Here is a 23,842-nt window from a genome sequence, read left to right as displayed (position 1 = left end):
TTTTATTTTAATTAAAAATATTTTACCCTCATTAATATTTTGAAATATAAATGTTAGTTTTGTTAATATTGAGAAAATTGGGAATTAAATGAAGAAGAGAAAGCATTTTTTATTTTTCTAATTAGAAAAGCAAGTTTAGAATATTTGAATAGTTTGAAAAGAATGATTTTTCATTTTATTTAAAAGAAAGTGTTTTAAATTCAAAGATAAGAGATTAGGTAAATATTCTTCCATTTAACCTAGGTTTGAAATATTTGGGGGGGATGATTTTTGGAAAAAATTTCGGTGAGAGACATTTTGGAAAATGTTTCTGGGAAAATATTTTTGAAGGAAGAAGAATTTATTTGGAGCTTGCAGGTTGGGCTTTTCTTCAACACCTCCAGAATAGCATTCAAGGTTGGCATTTTGGTTAACTCTGCGTTTTTTGTTGAATTTGTCTGAATTTAAGGAGCTTCCTCTGTGTGTGTGGCTGCCTTTTTCTTTTAGAAAACTCTTTGATTTTGGATATGAAGTGAGAAATTAATTTAGCTTTGAACCCTTTGTTTCATAGATGCAAATCCATTTCTTCTATTTGGGAAAGAAATGATGTTTTAAAAAAAATGACTGGATCCATTCTCTGTTTTATCTCAGTTCTAAGTCTATTTTATTTGGGGGGTTTTGTTGAAATTATATATAAAAAAAAATGTGTGCATAGATATGTGTAAATCTTTTGTTTAAATTTTAGAAAATACTTCCAGAGTTTGTTCTCGGGAAAAAAAATTTCCGAGTCTATTTTATTTGGGGGTTCTGTTTGAAATTTATATAAAAAAAAAGGATGTGTGCATAGATATGTGTAAATCTTTTGTTTAAATTATGGAAAATACTTCTAGAGTTTGTTCTCAGGAAAATAAAAATAAAAATTCTGAGTCTATTTTATTTGGGGGTTCTGTTTGAAATTATTAAAAAAAAAATGTGTGCATAGATATGTGTAAATCTTTTGTTTAAATTCTGGAAAATACTTCTAGAGTTTGTTCTCAGGAAAAAGAATTCTGAGTGTTGTCTTTTGTTTTAATTTTTTTTTTTATTACATATAGAAATATATTTGGATTTATAGTGAACATTCATATTCTCTCATAAAATTGTCTCAGAGACTGCAGAATTTTCTGGGTCTGAGCATACCCAGAAACTAGGATATGGTTTTATTAATTTTTATAAATTAAAATAAATAAATATAAATATATATATATATATATATATATATATATATATATATATATATATATATATATATATATATATATATATATATATATATATATATATATATATATATATATATATATATATATATATATATATATATATATATATATATACGTGGCTAGGAAAATCCCCACCACACGGGGAGGTAGCAACGCTACCAATGGTAGTGTGGGCTACCAAGGGGCCCACGTGGATGTCCCCACATGGGTAGCCCCCGCTTCTATGGGTTTTGCATATTATTTTTTATATATATTTTTTAATGTTAAAAATAAAATATATAATAATATAATAATAGTATTTTTAAATAAAGTTTTTTTTGAAAAAATAGGGGTAAAAACTTTATTGAAATTTAGAAAAGCTGAGTACACAACAGCAAAGGGCCAAAGCCCCAGGTACTACAAGAGATTACAGAAAGAACAAGAACGAGAACTTCATTCCCCAACACCACTTTCATCTTCAACAAGGATCCTCTCCAAATCCTGACATAGCTCATGGGGCAACTGCTCCCACTCATCAATCCTCCGGTCATCAACATCTTCTGATGCCCATTTAGCCAGACAATCAGCTGCCCTATTCCATTCCCTTGGAATATGGGTAAACGACACCGAATCCATTACAGAGATAACCTGTAATATCTGTTGTACTAACACAGATAGTTGCCAACTAACCTCAGACATCTTCCTCTGAAGGAGCAAATTAACCAGAATTTGAGAGTCAGCTTCACAAATCACCTTCCACCACCCTAGGGCATAAGCTCTCTTCAAAGCATATAGGATAGCCAAGCCTTCCATCCTATTAACAGTCTGCACCCCCTCATTAGCCGAGAAGATAAAGACCATAGATCCAGAAGAATCCCTACCAATCCCACCAATCCCAGCTAGGCCTGGATTGCCCCTAGAAGAACCATCCGTGTTAATTTTCAGAAAGCCAGCAGGAGGGGGGAGCCATTTCCCCGTCCTTTGAACTCTCTGTTTCACATGCCTACCTCTCCTGGCGCAAGCTGAGGCTGGAGATATCCCCTGTATACCAAACCTATTAACTATCTCTGCATCGCCTTCCTCCATTGGCAAAATAATCTCACTCTTAGCTGTCACAGTTTCCTGGACCATTCCCATAATTCTAGTCCAAACCTGTTGAATCCCCAATTGTTCACCCCGAAAGATTCTACGATTCCTTTCCAACCAAACTTGCCATAGCAAAAAGATAGGGCCAGCATACCAGACATCTTGCAAGAAGGGAGCCGAGGAAGGGGGCCTTCCCAGTCTCATCCAAAACTCAGCTAGGGAGGATGCATGAAAGCACTGACTCTTCCAGGCATCCCACCAGAAGTGCCATAGTTGCAATGTGAATGGGCAGTGAAAGAATAAATGTGGAGAATCTTCCTCCCCCCCACCACATAGAACACACCTAGAAGGGCCAGCAAAACCCCTCTTCTGAATATTGTCCCAGGTCAAGCATCTATTCCAAGACAAAGTCCAAGAAAAGCAATTACATTTTGGCCAAGAGAAATTATTCCAGACTCTCTTCCACCAATGGACTTCCCCACCAGCAAATTGTTGAGAGAGCAGCGCCTGATAACCAGAAGACACAGTGTATGTACCTTTGGGATTAGGGGACCAGGCCAACACATCACTATCCATCAGGGCGCTACAGCAACGATCCGAAAGGATGTTATGAAGCTCAGCACACTCAACTTCCAACCCAAGAATAGGCCACTCCCTTGAAGTCTTCCATCTTGCTTCCACTACCTGCCCTTGAAGGGAAAATGACTTGAAGTCACACACCCTAGTCCAGCCAGCTTCGCAGAACCTCTGGGCCAATATACTCAGGTGAGGATATTGGGAAACTATGGGGGGGTAGCCATCCCAGGAGTCATGCCAGAACTGTGCCTCTGTCCCACTCTTACAAATCCAGAAGAAACCACCCTTAATGAGCGCCGCCCCCTTCTTGAGAGTATTCCAAATCGTCGAGCCTTTCCCTGCTAAGCTATATCGAGGGATATCACGCTGGGGGATCCCAAAAAAATACTTGTGAGACAAGATCCTAGCCCACACCCGATCCTGTTCCACACACCATCGCCAATACAATTTAGTTGCCAGAGAAATACCAGAAAGCAAAGATTGACATAATCCAAGACCACCAAATCTTTTAGGACTACAAACAGTCTCCCACTTAATAAGGCTCCACTTAGTTGATGACAAATTACCAGCCCATAAAAACTGTCTGGCTAAGGAATCAAGGCTCTTAACAAAGCTCATTGGCGCCACCTGAATCAAACATCTGTAAAGGGGAAGAGCCTATACCACAGATTGAAGTAACTGGACCCGACCAGCAAAGGACAGCCAACGATGAGTCCAGTGGTTCACTTTGACATTGAACTTATCTAGAATGACCTGCCAGGAATCCCTAGACTGCCTGCCAGTAGAGATGGGGATCCCAAGGTATAGCAAAGGAAGACTTCCAATTTGGAACCTGAGAATATGGGCAATTCTTCGTTGAATCGAAAGCGGAGTGTTGAAGAAAAAAATTGAAGACTTGCCCTCATTAATTAACTGACCAGAAGCAGCAAGGTAGACATCTAGCGCTCTGCGCATGTTAGAAGCCTCCCTAATAGTAGCCAAACCCATCAAATCTGTATCATCCACAAACTGTAGGTGAGATTGAACAGGAATACCCCCTCCCCACTGCCAGCCTTGAATAAAGCCTCCTTCAACATTCCTTTTAATCAACCGACCTAGACCTTCCACCAAAAGAAGAAACAAGTAAGGAGAAAGAGGGTCACCCTGCCGCAAACCCCGAGAGGCCCCAAAGAGGTTGGAGTGCTCCCCATTAATCAAAACTGAGAAGGAAGTCGACCCCACACAACTCATAACCCAACAAATCCATTCCTCCTCGAAACCAAAGGCACTCAAGACCTTCTGCAGGAAGGACCAACGAACTCTGTCATACGCCTTGGCCATATCCAGCTTGATGAACATAGCTTTGGCTTTAGAGCTGGCCATGGAATGGATAGTCTCAGTAGCCACCACCACCCCATCCAAAATCTGACGACCTTCCACAAAGCCACTTTGCTCTTCGGAGATTAGCACAGTAAGCCCCTTTTTCAACCTTTCAGCTATCAATTTAGATATAATTTTATAAGTTACGTTGCAAAGAGAAATAGGGAGAAATTGACTTAACCGGTTAGCCCCCTCCCCCTTGGGAATGAGTGCCAAGAAGGTAGAGTTCAGGGCCCGGAGCATTTGCTTATTCTTCTGGGATTCTTGAACAACTGCCAATAAATCAAACTTGATAATGTCCCAAAATTCCTGGAAGAACTCAATCGGGAAACCGTCTGGACCAGGAGCCTTACCTTTTTTCATCTGGAAAACTATTTTTTCTAACTCCTCCAAAGTTATGACACTCATAAGATATTGTTTCATTTCCAAAGAAACCAAAGAAGGAATACAGGAAAGGACCTGGGCCTCTGCAACAGAGTCTCCCTGTGCTTCCTCTCTAAATAAAGAAGCAAAATACTGCACTGCTTCATCAGCGATACCCTGAGTAGAAGAAATAACCTCTCCCCTATCAGTCACCAGAGATGAAATAGCATTACCATGTTGTCTGGCTTTCACTGAATTGAAAAAGAAGGCAGTGTTCTTGTCTCCCTCCTTAAGCCACTCAATCCGAGCTTTCTGTTTCCAAAAGATTTCCTCTCTCAACTCCCATTCCTCCAAAGCTTTTAAAGCTCTGGCTTCTTCCCGTAACAAGTATTCAGACACTCCCTCCTCCCTAATCAATCTGGTAATGCCATTCAACTCGACTTGAGCTTCTTGTTTTGCCTGGTAGATGTTTCCGAAGCATTGTCGATTCCACCGTTTGAGCTGATACTTAACATACTGGAGAAGCTTAGCAAAAACATACATTGCTGTACCAAAAGCCGGCCTGCCAACCTGCCACCATTCGGCAACGCAACCATAGAGGTCCGGGTCACGAAGCCACATAAGCTGGAACTTAAAAGGCGGCCTCTGAGGTAGACGAGCTGAAGAAGTGACAAGCTTAATTGGCCAATGATCCGAGCCTCTCCAATCCAAAATTTCAGAACTGGAAGACCACAATCCACCCACCCAAAAATAGGAAACCATGAAGCGGTCTAAGCGTTCAGCAATGCACCTGTCACCCTCCCTTCTATTATTCCAAGTGAAGCGGCCATTGCTAGGCTTAATATCCACAAGATTGAGTGCTGAGATATTATCTCGGAGCAAGAAAGAAGAAGGATCCAGTCTTGTATTACCTCCTCGTTTCTCCGTTAGATCAAGAATAGCATTAAAGTCCCCGGCAACAATCCATGGCAAGTAAGGAAATAAACTACGAACCAAAAAAATATTATTCCAGACCAGGAGCTTACCTTGGAAGTCAATAGGAGCGTAGACATTAGAAAAGAGAACAGATTCCCCCGACTCAGTGCACAGAGCAACCAGGGATAAGGAGGACTTAAAGGAAATCCAAGACACAGGTTGGATCTTTCGTGGGTTCCAGAGACATGCCACACCCCCCGAAGATCCCTGAGCTCCAATACACTGACATAGACCATTCCTCCACAGCTTAGATGCAATACTCATCATGCATTCCACAGAAACCTTAGTCTCCTGAAGGAAGAGAACATCAGGAGAATGACTCCTAACTAAATCCCAAACAGCCTTTTGTCTAGGGCCGCTGTTCAAGCCCCTTACATTCCATGAGATAACTATCATTTCGAAGGAGTCGAAAAGTGGGAATCCAAGGTCTTCACAGAACCTGACTCCACCAATGTCTCCCCAATCATCTTAATCTTTTCTAAGTCCTTCTTTCGTCCCAATTTAACATTTTTCTCTGAGACCCCCTTCTTACCATCTTTTTGAAGAATGCCCAGATGAGGAGAAGATTTACCTCGCTTATCCGACTCTGGAGCTGCAGTCCGTGCCGGAATAGAAACATTCTCTACCCCTTGCCCCAACTCACCATTTGGCTCTAATATCATCTGAACCCCTGTTTTCCCATCCGTGACCATAGGCACGGTAGTCTCTTCATGGGAATCAACAGGAGGAATGGAAGAAATAGTCCCCATTCTAGAATCCCCTGCCTGTTCATCCTCAATAATTAATCCAGGATTAACTTCTGGCTGACCCAATTCATCCAAGATCTCGAACCTATTAAAGGTATCCTCTTCCTGTCGCTCCCTTAGAGTCCGCTTCTGGCCTCTGTTCCAATTACGAGCCTTAACCCGAACAAAGCCCTCAGCATCTTTGTCCTCCCCAACAACAGGCTTCTTCCCTTTGTCCGCACTAGGATTATCACGAGGAGGAGGCGAAGTTTGCTGTTCCACTGACTTGGCCTTTGGGCATCTTCTCACAAGATGGCCATATTCATGACAAAGACGACATCGAAAAGGAAGGGTCTCATAATCCAGTTGTTGCACCCAGGAATGTGAGCCCGCACACATCTCTACCGCATCAGGCAGTGGTCTACTCAAATCAAGTTCCACACAAATTCGAGAAAAGGTCATAACTTTCTTACCCAAGGTTTGTGATGAAGGACCCACCGGCTTCCCGAGCATCGATGCAAGCATATGGAGAACATCCTTGTGACAGCATTCTATAGGAAATCTGGGTAACCGAACCCACACCGGAACCCGATTTGGAAGCTCCTCAGAAGGATTAAATCCTGCATGCCATGGTTTGACGAATAGCCCCACCTGGTTATAAAAATAGGGTCCACCCTCAAAAACCCTATTCTGATCAGCCATACAAAGAAACGTTACCATGAAAAAATTATTTGCTAGCAATGTAACCTCCATTTCACCCTCTAGTTCCCACACTTTCTGAGCCCAGTTTTCCAGAAATTGGAGAGAAACTCTTAAACCCAGGAACTTGCAATACAACGAATGTTTAGAGCAAATATTCGACATCTTCGGCAATCATTTCAAAGGGAATTACCAATTTGGGTCTATCTTTGCACCTTTCAAGACATCCGTTAATCTTCGTGATCCGAGATCCCACAGGCGAGCCTGGATCCGTAGCCCCTGTATTCTGAGAGAAGAGGGCATTTTCAAAAACCCTTGCTTCCTGACCTGGCAAATTCGTAGCCACTGCTTCTTGAAATTTTGAACTAGGCCCCTCCCTAGGCGTCTCCCCTTTGGCCATTAGCCCTCTCAGCCCTGGATACCCCACCGCAAAGGGATCTGATCGGGCCCAACACAGCCCCGACCTGTCACAAGAGCGCTGCAAACAAATCGCTCAACTCTCGCACGCATGCACAGCCCACACAGACTCGTCCCAGCACAGAACGGCGGCCAAAAAAGACGAACCAAAACCCACAGCCATTTTTAAATAAAGTTTTAATTATTATTTAATTTAGTCATTAAATAATAGTTTATGATTAATTTGTTATTAATTAATTGTATAATGGTAAATATACATTAATTAATATTCAAATTCTATTTTTGTTAATTAATATATATTTTTCTAAATATATACTAATTGCTGAAAATTATGATTTAAGGTATATATAGTTTGAGATATATATACTTATTAATATCTTATATTTGTATATTTATTTAAATATACGCAAGGAAATAGTTGGTTAATTTGGGAAATGGTGATCTAATTTTGGTTTCTTTAAATATATATTTTCGTGATCTGAAAAGTGTAACTTGGTTCTGGGAAAAATAAATTTGGGGAAATTGCCTTCAAACCAGTATGGGAATGATGTTTTATTTGAAGAATAAATATCATATTTAGGTGGTTAATGTTTATTTAATTATATTCATGTAAACTTGGTTTAAAAACTCATGATGATGTATTTATGTTATGTTTTGATACAAATGAACTTAGTGAGTTAGAAAACCAGGAAAGACCTGTACCTAGACAAGGTAGACAAACTGCAATCAACTTAAATCCTTTAGAAGACTGGATCAATTGTTGTGTGTAAACAATAGGAAAAAGATTGTCTTATCAAATCTATGCCTATGCATGTTTAATTTTATGTATTCACATTTGCTTAAGAAATGGCAAGTCTATGATTTTGTTTTGTTTAATTTTATGTATTCACAAACTGCATGGATATGTGTAAATCTTTTGTTTAAATTATAGAAAATACTTCTAGAGTTTGTTCTCAGGAAAAAAAATAAAAAAATTCCGAGTCTATTTTATTTGAAGGTTCTGTTTGAAATTATTAAAAAAAAATGTGTGCATAGATATGTGTAAATCTTTTGTTTAAATTTTGGAAAATACTTCTAGAGTTTGTTCTTAGGAAAAAAAAATTCTGAGTGTTGTCTTTTGTTTTAATTTTTTATTTTATTAGATATAGAAATATATTTGGATTTATAAAGTGAACATTCATATTCTCTCAGAATATTGTCTCAGAGACTGCAGAATTTTCTGGGTCTGAGAATACCCAGAAACTGGGGTATGGTTTTATTAATTTTTTATAAATTAAAATAAATAAATAAAAATGAATTAACCCCACGTGGCTAGGAAAATCCCCACGACATGGGGAGGTAGCAACGCTACCAATGGTAGTGTGGGCTACCAAGGGGCCCACGTGGATGTCCACATGGGTACCCCCCGCTTCTATGGGTTTTTGCATATTATTTTTTATATATATTTTTTTATGTTAAAAATAAAATATATAATAATATAATAATAGCATTTTTAAATAAAGTTTAAATTATTATTTAATTTAGTCATTAAATAATAGTTTGTGATTAATTTGTTATTAATTAATTGTATAATGGTAAATATACATTAATTAATATTCAAATTCTATTTTTGTTAATTAATATATATTTTTTTAAATATATACTAATTGCTGAAAATTATGATTTAAGGTATATATAGTTTGAGATACATATACTAATTAATATCTTATATTTGTATATTTGTTTAAATATACGCAAGGAAATAGTTGGTTAATTTGGGAAATGGTGATTTATTTTTGGTTTCTTTAAATATATATTTTCGTGATCTGAAAAGTGTAACTTGGTTCTAGGAAAATAAATTTGGGGAAATTGCCATCGAACCAGTATGGGAATGATGTTTTATTTGAAGAATAAATATCATATTTAGGTGGTTAATGTTTATTTAATTATATTCATGTGAATTTGGTTTAAAAACTCATGATGATGTATTTATGTTATGTTTTGATACAAATGAACTTAGTGAGTTAGAAAACCAAGAAAGACCTGTACCTAGACAAGATAGACAAATTGCAATCAACTTAGATCCTTTAGAAAACTGGATCAATTGTTGTGTGTAAACAATAGGAAAAAGATTGTCTTATCAAATCTATGCCTATGCATGTTTAATTTTATGTATTCACATTTGCTTAAGAAATGGCAAGTCTATGATTTTGTTTTGTTTAATTTTATATATTCACAAACTGCATAGATATGTGTAAATCTTTTGTTTAAATTATGGAAAATACTTCTAGAGTTTGTTCTTAGGAAAAAAAATAAAAAAATTCTGAGTTTATTTTATTTGGGGGTTCTGTTTGAAATTATTAAAAAAAAAATGTGTGCATAGATATGTGTAAATCTTTTGTTTAAATTCTAGAAAATACTTCCAGAGTTTGTTCTCAGGAAAAAAAATTCTTAGTGTTGTCTTTTGTTTAAATTTTTTTATTTATTAGATATAGAAATATATTTGGATTTATAAAGTGAACATTCATATTCTTTCAGAATATTGTCTCAGAGACTGCAAAATTTTCTGGGTCTGAGCATACCCAAAAACTGGGGTATGGTTTTATTCATTTTTATAAATTAAAATAAATAAATAAAAATGAATTAACCCAATGTGGCTGGGAAAATCCCCACCATGCGGGGAGGTAGCAGTGCTACCAATGGTAGTGTGGGCTACCAAGGGGCCCACGTGGATGTCCACATGGGTACGCCCCGCTTCTATGGGTTTTGCATATTATTTTTTTTATATATATTTTTATGTTAAAAATAAAATATATAATAATATAATGATAGTATTTTTAAATAACGTTTTAATTATTATTTAATTTAGTCATTAAATAATAGTTTATGATTAATTTGTTATTAATTAATTGTATAATGGTAAATATACATTAATTAATATTCAAATTCTATTTTTGTTAATTAATATATATTTTTCTAAATATATACTAATTGCTGAAAATTATGATTTAAGGTATATATAGTTTGAGATATATATACTAATTAATATCTTATATTTGTATATTTGTTTAAATATACGCAAGGAAATAGTTGGTTAATTTGGGAAATGGTGATCTATTTTTGGTTTCTTTAAATATATATTTTCTTGATCTGAAAAGTGTAACTTGGTTCTAGGAAAAATGAATTTGGGGAAATTGCCTTTGAACCAGTATGGGAATGATGTTTTATTTGAAGAATAAATATCATATTTAGGTGGTTAATGTTTATTTAATTATATTCATGTGAATTTGGTTTAAAAACTCATGATGATGTATTTATGTTATGTTTTGATACAAATGAACTTAGTGAGTTAAAAAAACCAGGAAAGACTTGTACTTAGACAAGGTAGACAAACTACAATCAACTTAGATCCTTTAGAAAACTGGATCAATTGTTGTGTGTAAACAATAGGAAAAAAGATTGTCTTATCAAATCTATGCCTATGCATGTTTAATTTTATGTATTCACATTTGCTTAAGAAATGACAAGTCTATGATTTTTTTTTGTTGGACACTGTCGTATGATTGATTTGGGTACCTACTTATGTCCTTGATCTCGAGTTTTGACTATTTTCATGTGGCGGTTTTGTATTCGGTCATATCCTTTATGCAAGTGTTGAAATGTTGGTATCTGGTTAACCATAGTTGGCCATGTCTCTAGTTAGAGTACCATCATTCAGTGCACCTCGTATGAGGCCTTGTTTGGCCAAGTGGGTAATCCTACCATATTGAACTTCGTATGCTTGTCCTGGTGTCTACCTAAGTTTTAAGAGTTCGTTTGATTTTGTTCGCTAGTATGTTGTTGTGGAGTCGTTCTCTTGTTTATGCCCTTGTGAGAACCTGATATTCATGTTAGACCATGGGTTTCTTATGATGGGTTGCGAAGACTTAGTTTCGCGGATCTCCGGTTGATCTTTGTATTTACTTCTTTTATGTTCAATTGGATCCTTTTTTGTATTTAGGGATTCTTCATGTATCTATTGGACTGATGTGGTCATGTGTATTATTGGTATATGTATGCCTTGATGGAAGGATGTAAATGATGTGAACCTTTTGTATTCTTCACCCTATTATTTCATCAGAGGGGTCTTGTAGTTGAGCAAACCCAGAGATGTAGCCCACTAGGGGTGAACTCCGATATCATTTCGGTGTTATGTGGTGTTTTTTTGTTGTTTTGTTCCCTCTTTAATTTAGCATGTATGAATGGTATTATGTTAAAATGTGTAATGTAGTTTAGATGAAGATAATCGTAAATGCATGTATGTAGTCATCTTATTAATGCAGTAATCGTGATCACAAAGAATGTAAATTTTGAATAATGGAATGTATTCATTTGTTGATAATGCATTTAAAGTATGCTTGGAAAGTATTTGATAGTTTATAATAAAATTACAGTGTGTAATGAATTAGATGCATGACTTATGTTTTAATGAAAGTTTGGGCGAAATGTATGGTTAAATTTGTAATGGATGAACTTAATCATGATGTCTATATTTTTAACCTTAATGGATGAACTCATCATGTTATCTATATTTAAACCTTAATGGATGAACTCATCGTGTTATGTATATTTTTAACCCTAATGGATGAACTCGTCAAGTTATCTATATCTCTAACCTACATGGATGAACTCGTCATGTTATCTATAGTTTAACTCTAATGGATGAACTTCATCATGTATCTATATTTTAACTTTAATGGATGAACATCATCATGTTATCTATATTTTAACTTTAATGGGTGAACTTCATCATGTTAGCCGTATTTTTAACCTTAATGGATGAACTCATCATGTTATCTATATTTTCAACCGTAATGGATGAACTCGTCCTGTTATCTATAATTTTAATTTACTGAATGAATTATATCTTTGTTTAAAGTAATAACTTGTAATTAACTTAATCAACTTAATTGGATTAATTAGCGTGAGTTGAGTTAAGTGTGATATTAAGTAATCATGTTGGGAAACCCTTTAGGTGTTAGTTAAGTCTTCCATTGTGTTATCTAAACTTATGATAACTCATTGTATCATTATGTTGTGTTTAAAACTCTTAAAAAAAAATATTTGCACTCTATTCTTGAGTTTTAGCCTCATCCCTTTGGGGTTTCCTGGCGGGGAATTACAAGAAGCTTCAACAATTTTTCTATTCATTCTCTCTACTATCCCATTATGTTGTGGAGTTCTAAGAGCTGGCATCTGCCTCTTGATTCCCTATTCATCATAGAACTTCACAAACTCATCAAAAGTAAATTATCCTCCCTGGTCACATCTCAAACATTTCAAATTCTTCCTGGTTTCTTTCTCAACTAAAGCTTTGAATGCTTTGAATTTACTGAATGCCTCAGACTTTTCTCTTAGAAAAGTTACCCACATCATCTTGGAAAAATCATCAGTGAAAATCATGAAATATCTATCACCAAAATAGCTCTTAGTCCTCATTGGACCACAAAGATCAGTATGAACCAAATCTAGAATATTTTATGAAGAGAAAGACTTACTCTTAAAAGATACAAAAGTCATCTACCATTTGATAATCCTTACATGATACATTGTCTTCAATCTTTACCACCAAACAAATATTCACATTAGTATTCAGATGGAAAATATTACCTCTTGTCTTCTTTCCAGTAGCAATCAATTCTCCATTACTTCCAAGAATCCTGCACACTCCACTTTAAAATTTTAGATGATATCCCTTATCATTTAATTGACCAACACTCAAAAGGTTATGTTTTAATCCATCAACCCAAAAGACATCATCTACATTACTTTTTCCATTCAATGAAATAGGTCCTTTACCTTTAACCATGCAGGGTGTGTTGTTACCAAACCTTACCACACTGCCATCAAATTCTTCAAGAGATAAGAGCTTGTTTCTATCACCGGTCATGTGGTGTGAGAACCCACTATCTATTATCCATTCATCACTTCTATCTATGTGAGACGCCAATAAATTTTCATCAGTCAGATCTTCCTTCACAACAACAAACACTATCTCCTCATTGTCATCTTCTTCTGATTCTTCATCAATCATGCCTTCGTCCAATGCAACATAGAAATGTTTATGTTCTTTTCCTTTAAATTTTCTGAACTTTTCCTTTCTATCATCATTAGGACAATTTACAACAATGTGTCCAATCTTATTGCAGGAAAAACACTTCAAAGGTAATTTACCTTTATACTTATCAGTGCCTCTCAGAAATATTTTAGCCAATAGTGCCTCAAGTTCCATAAAATGATCTTCATTATCATCCTCACCTCTGCTACTGCCATTACTAAACCTGTAATCATGATTATGACAAATGTCCTTTCCTTTCCTAATAGATGTACCAGTTACATAAGCCTTAAAGGAAGATTTAGGTAGTTTTAAAACACTATTATCAAAGCTGTTTAACTCAAATATAGTCAACTTTCAAATAAGAGAATCAACAATGACTTTATCTTTAGAAATAGATCTCAATTCTTGAATTGCAAAAACTCTAATAGCATATTGTCGTAGGAGAGTTCTAAGCATTTTACTAACAACAACATCATCATCAATCTTACCTTCAACACTCTTAATACCACCTACAACTTCTTTAATCCTTTGACTATAATGTGCAATGTTCTCACCATCAACCATTTTCATGTCATTAAATTTTCCCCTTAAACATTCTTCTTTTGCTCTTTGTACATATTCATCTCCTCCATAAATCAATTCTAATTTCTCCCATGCCTCAAATGAAGTTTATAATCCATGAACAACTATATACTCAAAATTAGATAAAGTACTTACAATTGCTTCCAAGGATTGAATATTTTCTTATTGTTCTTTAAGCTCATCTGGTGTCAAGGGGCTAGTAGTAGGAGCAACATACTTGTTTATCACATGATTCCAATATTGAGCACCCAATCCTTTAATGTATATCTTCATCTGACCTTTCCATATCCGATAGTTGTCTTTGGTAAACTTGGGACCCTCCTTCTTTATCATCTTTCTTCAGGATCTTTCCCTCAAGCTGTTAAGCTTTCTGCACATAGAGGACCAATGCTCTGATACCAATTGCTAATCTTAGAGGATCCGGTTAATACTGAGAAGGGGGGGGGGGGGGGCGGTGAATCAATATTAACAAAAAATTCAAACTTAAAACTTGAACTTACAAAACTTCACCAAATCAATCATAAATCAATAATAAACTCTTTACCATTACCGATAATCACTGATAACTAGCTGTTAAACCAGTTTATCAGAACTGCTCATTAAGTGTTCATCAACATGCATAAATGGAAAGTAAAGCATAACAACACATAAAAACATTCACCATATGAACACCATGATTTTCACGAGGAAACCAAATAGGGAAAAACCATAGTGGGAATTAGTACCCATAAAAATTGTGAACTCTTTCAGAATGCGCCCTGTTGGGAGCCTAGCTCGGTTAGAAGCTAACAAAAATGCCCTGTTAGGATAAGACCCCGTTAAGAGTCACCTGGTTAAGGGATTTAGATGATGAGCCCTATTAGGAGCTTTGACCTATTAGGATCAACCTCACAAGAGGATTTAACACTCAGATGTTGAGTTATACGGTTAAGGGATTTACAATGTAAGGCCTATTAGGACCTACCCAGTTAAGGGATTTTTCTGTTGTAACTATTAGGATAACAGTAATGAATGATCTGGGTATAACACTTAACTACTTCCTTGATTAGATCCAATTCTTGCTCCAAATCTACTACACTCTTGCAGATCTCATACTCTGGTTCGGCTTCACACTCTTCTCAAAACCAGCGAAACAACAAACATCAACTGTATCGAAATAAATAACCTTTACAACTTAGTCGGTTACAAAACCCTAAGACTTACAACATAGATCATCACAGATCTTTACAACTCATTACAGATCATCATTGATCATCATATGGATCATTACAATCAATTACAATCATTGAATGATCACCATATCTCAATCTGACACAAAGTCAAACCCTTAGAACACTCTTCTAAGGACTTTGATGATTCCTAAGAAATTTCATCTTCAAATGCACCAAAACATCATTCAAACACTTCATGCAGTTTGAGTCACATCACCTTCAATATTTGAACTTTATGTAGATTACTGCCAAACCAAAAATTATTACTGGTTAAGAGAATTCTTTACCGGTCCTTAAACCCTTCTTAAACCCTAGCAAAAATACAACAAAAATCATAAACATGATTTCTGATAACCAAAGCATGATGCAGTTCTAGTCAAATACATATTACAATGATACAAACTCACATTCTAAACTGCAACACTTCAATCATCACCAATCACCAGATCTAATCACAATGTCATCACAAACAGTCATTTACCGGTTCCGTCATCATTCTTCATCTACATCAGTTAAGCCAATCATTCCAACATAATGAATAGGCATTCAGGAACATTGCCTAGAGCTCACTGCTCAAATACAATGGCCCAGAAGGCTACAACCCTCAAGTAAGTCTCACTGACTTACAATAAGATTTGGACTACGATCCAGAAGAAATGAACTGAAAGAATAGCATCTCCAAATGCTTGATCACAGTTCTAGTTAAGCACAGATGTCTGCTCTACAACACCAATCTCTCCCCAACACTTCACCAAAGGATAAATCTCTTTTTTGCACATACACCACTCTTTGATAATGTAGACACAACATCGACACCTAAATTACATGAATATATCACCTATATATACAATTCATCAACATTGATAGCAAGGTTGGCTAAACCCTCAACCCTCAATTATGAAATTACATCAAATGATACAAAGATCAACCACTAGACCAGTATAATAATTTACATAGTATAGCATGGACCTAAATCAATTTCTCAAATGCACAATTCCATCGGAAATCACACCAAGATCAACTGCAACATGCTACACCACCAGGAAAACTGCATAACACGGAAATCATCACCGATTGATAGAAACCACCAAAAACTTGCACAATGATCAATTCATATCACCAAAACAAATAGGAAATGAGTAGGGAACAACAAAAAGAATGTTAGAATCATCAGTAACAACTGCATCAACACCACTTATCAAATCTTCATCTGTCAACGTCTGAAAGCTCAAGAATACAACCAATCAACAACTGTAATGAAGAAAGATAACTTGCAAAGCAGCAAATCATAATCCATCTAAAATAAAGATACACAAGACCATCCCAAACAATATCCCAAAATCTCAGCACAAGATCTGATCACACCAAAATATACCGGAGGATATACTGAGCTCTGCAAAACAGTGATCAACAAAACAAAAATGCAAATCAGATCATAACATCTCCCCAATATGCAATCACTATAGCAATACATAGGAATATGTTGACATCAATGACAACAACATATCCTAGTAGCAGCAATGACCAACAATATCCAACAATCTCCCCCTTTGGCATTGATGGCAACATATGAATGTGAAAAACAATCAATGCAAAGCAAGAAGATATCTCCAACAAACTCCCCCTAAGATCAACACATATAAATCATTTTTTCACATGATCTTTCTGCCCCTTTGATAGCAATGCCAAAGATCTCAAGACAAAAAACCAAAATTACTCTCCATAGAATAGAAACATGAATCTTTGTCCCCTAAAATACAAACTACTCCACTAGAGGAGCAACACCTACTCATCAATCTGGGTAAAAGGATAAGACTCTGAAATCCACCAGATTGATGCAATTCAATATATCTAGTTCTCAACAGGAGGGGTAGATACCTCTAACCTGTCTCTTAAATAGACAAATTTATCTACAAGCAAAGGCTTTTAGTGAAAATATCAACTATTTGTTCCTTTGTAGATACATACTCCAACTTCACCTTCTATTCACTAACTTGCTCTCTTAGGTAATGATATTTGATTGACTCATGATTAGTCTTTGAATGTTACACTGGAGTATCTGCCATGTTAATAGCACTGGAATTTTCACAGTATATAATAGTAGGCTCATCATAAACAACTCGATATCTTTCAACATTTGCTTCATCCAAACTACCTGAGTGTAGTTTCTAGAAGCAACAATATACTCAGCTTCAACAGTAGATAAGGACATTGAATCTTGTTTCTTACTAGCCCATGAAACCAATTTCTTATCAAAAAGAATGCTCTACCAGTAGTAATCTTTCGGTGATCAACATCACCAACCCAATCAACATCAGTGTGGGCACATAGCATGAAATCATCATTCCTTAGATACCACAGACCATAATCTATAGTTTCATTCAGGTATATAAATATCCTCTTAACAACAGTGACATGACTCTCTTTTAGATAAACAAATCGAGCAGCCATGCACACAAATTGCATAATGTCCAGACTAGTTTGAGTAAGATATAGAAATCCACCAGCCATAGATCTGTACAAGCTCTAATTAGCTTTCAAAAATTCATCATTCTTAGACAATTTACAGCTAGTCCCCATAGGAGTTCCAACCGGTTTGGAGTCATCTAACCCAAACTTCTTTAGCAATTCCTTCAAATACTTAGTTTGAGATATGAATATACCTTTTCCAGTGTGTGAAATTAAAATTTCATCTCACCAATCATAGACATCTCAAATTCTTTTTGCATATGATCTGCAAACTTCATGCTCAAGTCATCATCACCTCCAAAGATAATTTCATTAACAAAGACTTCAACAAACAGGATGTTATTATTCTCTCTCTTTAATTATAGATTATTGTCAGCATCACCTTTGGTAAATCCTAATTTCAACAAATATTTATCTAGTCTAGCATACCAGGCTCTCTTGGCTTGCTTCAATCCATAAAGAGCTTTCTTCAACTTACATACCATGTCTCCATCATCTGATAATGAAAATCCATAAGGTTACTCAATGTAGACTTCTTCCTCTAGCAACAGTCTAACAGCTTCAAGTGTAGTCACCGGAGCAAAAGTCTCCTCATAATCAATTCCTTCTTTCTGAGAATATCCTTTGCAAACTTGTCTAGCTTTATTTCTGACAACTTCACTGATTTCATTCAATTTGTTTTTGAATACCCATTTAGTACCAATGACATTCTTATCCTTAGGTCTAGGCACAAGTTCCCATGTATTATTCTTTTCAATCTGGTCTAATTCTTCGTCCATATCTCTCATCAAACTTTCATCTTTGCAAGCTTCAACAACATCTTTAGGTTCAACTTTAGAAATCAAACATACTTCTTCAGCAACTAATCTTCTTGTAGTCATCACACCATTATTCTTATCACCAACAATTTAATTTTCATAATGATTCAATCTTACATACGTCAGAGTCTTCTGAATGTTCTGATTTTTGGGTTCGTACACCTCTTCACTAGTAGTGGCAACATCTCAGTTAACTGTCTCTACCAGATCATTCTGCTTAGGCTCTTCAGTCTGAATAGGGGCTAAAATAACATGTTTTCCATCCTCATAACCACATGCTCTAATCTCCTTCCCAAGGTTTTCATCCACCTTCACATTTACACTTTCCACTATCTTTCCCAGTCTCTTATTGTAGCACCAGTAGGTTTTGGTCTTTGTTGAATATCCCAAGAAAATTCCTTGATCATTTCTAGCATCAAACATTCCTATATCCTCATCTCTCTTGATATAACATTTGCTACCAAATTGTCTGAAATATCTCATAGTAGGAACATGTCCAAACCAAAGCTCATAAGGGATCTTACCGGTATCACCTTTGATATGAACTCTGTTGAATGTGTAAACAACAGTGCTAAATGTAGACACCTAAAACTAATTAAATTAATGTTTAATGAATTTAAGCCTGTCATTATAATTAGCCAATTTAATTGTGTTAATTCCCTTCTTCTTAAGGTTAATTAAATCAAATTTAATCAGTCTTGTCACTATAGTCCAATAATTAATTTATCAAATAAATTAATAATTTCCCTATTCTTCTAAAGTCAATCAAATCATGTAGTCTCATTAATTCCTCTTTCTAATTAATTAACTTAAGTCATGTGATTCCTACAAATCAATTTTCCTAATCCCCACTTAGCCTAATTAATTCTTCCTTAATCATACCTATCATTATTCTCCAATTTTATATTCCTCCACTCATGTCACATCACCTTTGATCCTTTCAAGGAAATTCAAATTTCTTGAATCTCCCCATGCATCATCTTCCCAAAGAATTTTTAATTCCTTTATCCATTTAGTCTTCCCACACATCCTCTTATTTTGGAATTTTTAATTCCTCTCTCCTTTCCCCGAGGAATTATTCCTTTTTATTCTCCCAATACACCTTGATCCATGTCTTTCATCCCAAATCAATCTCAACCCTTCATACCAAAATCAATCTTGGCCCTTCATTGGCCTCCTCCAATCTATAAATTGAAATCACATTTCCTCACAAATCAGTACATGGAATCTTTTTCTAATCTTATGCCGCCCCTTTCTTCCTCTATTATTTTTCTATCATATCCACATAATATCCTCATAATATCCAAATAATCCCTCATCCAAAATAAATCATTTTTCATCAAAATCTATCCATTCCTCATCCATCATAATTCAAATTCAATCCTAATCCATCAATCTTGTTATGAAATTGGAGAGAATTCCACATCCCACTATTGGACCAATCCAAACAATTCAAGCAGGGGCACATGCTTGGCTTCAAATAGTGTCCAATCGGAGGAACAAGAGAGACTCCTCTCTTGCAAGGTAATATTTGTGTTAGTTTATAAATTTATTTGATCTTTTCATATCTTTTGGATTTAAACTAACCTGCCAACCTTGCTTGAAGTTTCCCTTGGTTCACTAATATCTTCTTTATAGTAGATCTTCAAAATATTTCCCTCAATCAACACAGTCCTTGTAGCATCCAAAACAATTTTGTTCTTCCTTTCAATAACTCCATTCCACTGAGGGGTTCTAGGAGTAGATAATAGTCTTCTAATCCCATGCTTCTCATAGAATTAGAATTGAACTCACTGGAATATAATTCACCACCTCTATTAGATCTTAAACAATTTACCTTCAAACCAGACTTAGTCTCCACCTTTGCTTTGAATATCTTGAATTTGTCCAAAGCTTTTGATTTCTCCTTCAAAAAGATAACCCACATCATCTTGGAATAATCATCAATTAGCAACATAAAATATCTATCACCCTGCACAAGTCTAACATTTGTAGGTTCACATAGGTCAGTATTCACAATATCTACCAATCCATCAAATGTATACTATTTTCTCTTGAAATAAATCCTTGTTTTCTTACCCAACTAACACTCCTTACATGCTAGATTTTCAAGCTTAACATTCTTAGACAGATCTCTAACAACATGTGTAGAACTGATCTTAATCATTGAATCAAAATTTACATGACACATTCTCCTATGTCATAACCAACTCTCATCAATCTGGGAAATCAAACAACTTTTCTCATCGACATTCAAATGAAAAATGTTACCTTCAATCTTAGTTCTCGGTGCAATCTCTATGCCAGAGGCAATTAGGATCTTGCATTTTCCATCCTTGAATTGTAGATCATAACCTTTATCAACCATCTATCCAACACTCAAAATATTATGCTTCAAACCTTCAACATACAAGACATCATCAGTGTTATGCTTATCATCAAAAGAAATAGAAGCTCTCCCATGGATCACACAGGCTTTTTCATCTCCAAATCTAACTATTCCACCATTATACCTTTCCATACTCACAAATTTGTTTTTATCACCGATCATATGATGTGAACAACCACTGTCAATTACCCATTCATCTTTCTTTTCAACTTTAGCAGCTAAAGATATATCTTTAATAGTGCAGCTTGTGGAATCAACATGTACATGTCTGTCTTCTTTAATGGCAATAAATGCAACTTCATCTCCTTCTCATTCTTCATCTGTAACACCTTCATCAGTAACATAATAACTATTCTTCTGATTCCTAAACTTCCAATTAGGCTTGTAGGTCTTATCATACTTCTCATGCTTTTCATATCTATCATTCCTATCATGCTTATCAAACTTATCATGCCTGTCATACTCATCCATTCTCTCTGGGCATCTAGAAGTAAAATGTCTTATCTTATTACAAGAGAAACATTTAAAAGGCAACTTCCCATCATACTTACTAGACCCTTTAGGCAATCTTTGGGAAATCAGTGCTTCAAGCTCATCCAACTCTCTTTCTGTCTCTTCCATCTCTCTTCTCCCTCTTTAATATCTATACATTCTGCACTAATTAGGATCATACTTCTTCTTACCAGATACAAATGTTGATGCTCTAAATAAAGTCTCAGACTTTCCATGTGATTCTCCAAACTCACTCAACTCAAATGCAACAATTTTTCCAACCAACATATCTCTTGTCACTGTAGTCACACTCCAAATCTCATCAATAGTAGCAACCTTGTGTTTATAAGTAGGAGGCAAAGATCTCAATACCTTACAAAAATTTTCATCTTCCTCAATCATTCCACGGACACATCTGATACCTAGGACAAGGTCATTCACCTAAGCCATGAAAGAGTGTATGTTCTCATAATCTCCCATCTTCAATGTCTCATATTTTTCTTTTGAACTCTCTAGCTTAGCAACTTTCACCTGTTTATCACCTTCATATAGGATCTCAAGCTTCTCCTAGATCTCATGTGCAATTTGAAGTCCCATTACATTTTTCATCTCAGAATTAGTTAGGGCACTAAGAAATGCTTTCTTCTCTCTAATATTATCTCCAACTTCCTTGATCTCATCAGGAGTAGATGGACCATTTGGAGGAGCAGAATAGGCATTCTTCATAATCTTCTAGTAATCCTCTCTAAGAAATTTCAAGTGCACTTCCATCCAGTTCTTCCATATAGCATAGTTACTTCCATCAAACCTTAGACTATCCTTCTTAAAGATAACACCTTGAGCTACCATCTCGGATATCCTGAAGTGGTTAAGCTTCTACTAGAAGATCTAGCTCTGATACCAATTGTTAGCAGCAACAAAGAAAGAAGATTGAGAGGGGGGGTTGAATCAGTCTTCACCAGATCAACAAATTTAATCACAAAAACATATCTAATAAATTGCAATATTAAGACATCTAAGAAAATTGTAAGCACAAGACACAACACCAAGATTTTGACGTGGAAAACCCGGTTAAGGGAAAAACCATGGTGGGAGCCTAGCCACAGTAAGATGATACTCTACAGTAGTATTTAAAATTATTACAATAGGGAATGCATAGGCATTCAGGCACACTGCCTAGAGCTCATTGCTCAAATATAATGGCATAAAAGGCTACAACCCTCAAGGAAGTCTCACTTACAATAAGATTTAGACTGCAATCCAAAAGAAGTAAACTAAAAGAGTAGCATCTCCAAATGCCCGATCACATTTCCGGTTAAGCATAGATGTCTTCTCTGCAACACCAATCTCTCCCCAACACTTCACCAAAGTATAAATCTCTTGTTCGCACATACACTACTCTGTGATAATGCAGAGACAACATCGACACCAAAATTACATGAATATATCACCTATATATATAATTCATCAACCTTGATAACAAGGTCGACTAAACCCTCAACCCTCAATTACAAAATTACATCATACAATACAAAGATCATCCTTGAGACCAATATAGTGATTTACATAGCATATCTTGAACTTAAATCAAATTCTCAAATGCACAACTCCATTGGAAATTATGGTAAGATCAACCGCAACACGCTACACCACTAGGAAAACTACATAACATGAAAATCATCACAGGTTGATAAAAACCACCAAAAAATCTCACAATGATCAATGCGGATCACCAAAACAAATAGGACATGAATAGAAAACACCAACAATAGCATTAGAATCATCAGTATTAGTTGCACCAAAACCACTTATCAAATATTCATTTGTCAATGTCTAAAAGCTTAAGAACACAACCAATCAACAACTATCACGAAGAAAGATAACTTGTGGAGTACCAAATCATGATCCATCAGAAATGAAGATACACAATACCATCCCAAACAATATCCCAAAATCTAAGCACAAGATCTAATCATACTTGAATATACGAGAGGATATACCAAGATCTGCATAACAGTGATCAACAAAACAAAACTGCAAACCAGATCATAAGATCTTCCCAATCTGTAATCACCAGAGCAATACATAAGAATATGTTGACATCAATGACAAAAAATGTCCTAGAAGCAGAAATGACCAACAATATCCAATAGTTTCACCATACTTACACTTTATCCAAAATACCCTTCTTACAGCTAAGTCAATTCATAACTAGAATTCTCCATCCACTATATAACAACAAAACTAATACTAGTAACATGAAGGATATTTTGGTGTAATGCACCACCCAAAATATAGGTTAATCACATTTTTCATTCCCTAAACAAGGTTTAGAAGTCGTAATCTTACAAGTCCCATTATTTGTGTTCCAATTTACTAGATTCT

This window comes from Cryptomeria japonica, chromosome 3, assembly GCF_030272615.1.
Source record: "Cryptomeria japonica chromosome 3, Sugi_1.0, whole genome shotgun sequence".
NCBI lineage: Eukaryota > Viridiplantae > Streptophyta > Pinopsida > Cupressales > Cupressaceae > Cryptomeria > Cryptomeria japonica.
The sequence above is the reverse complement of the archived record's forward strand: the minus strand, read 5'-3'. Positions refer to the sequence as shown.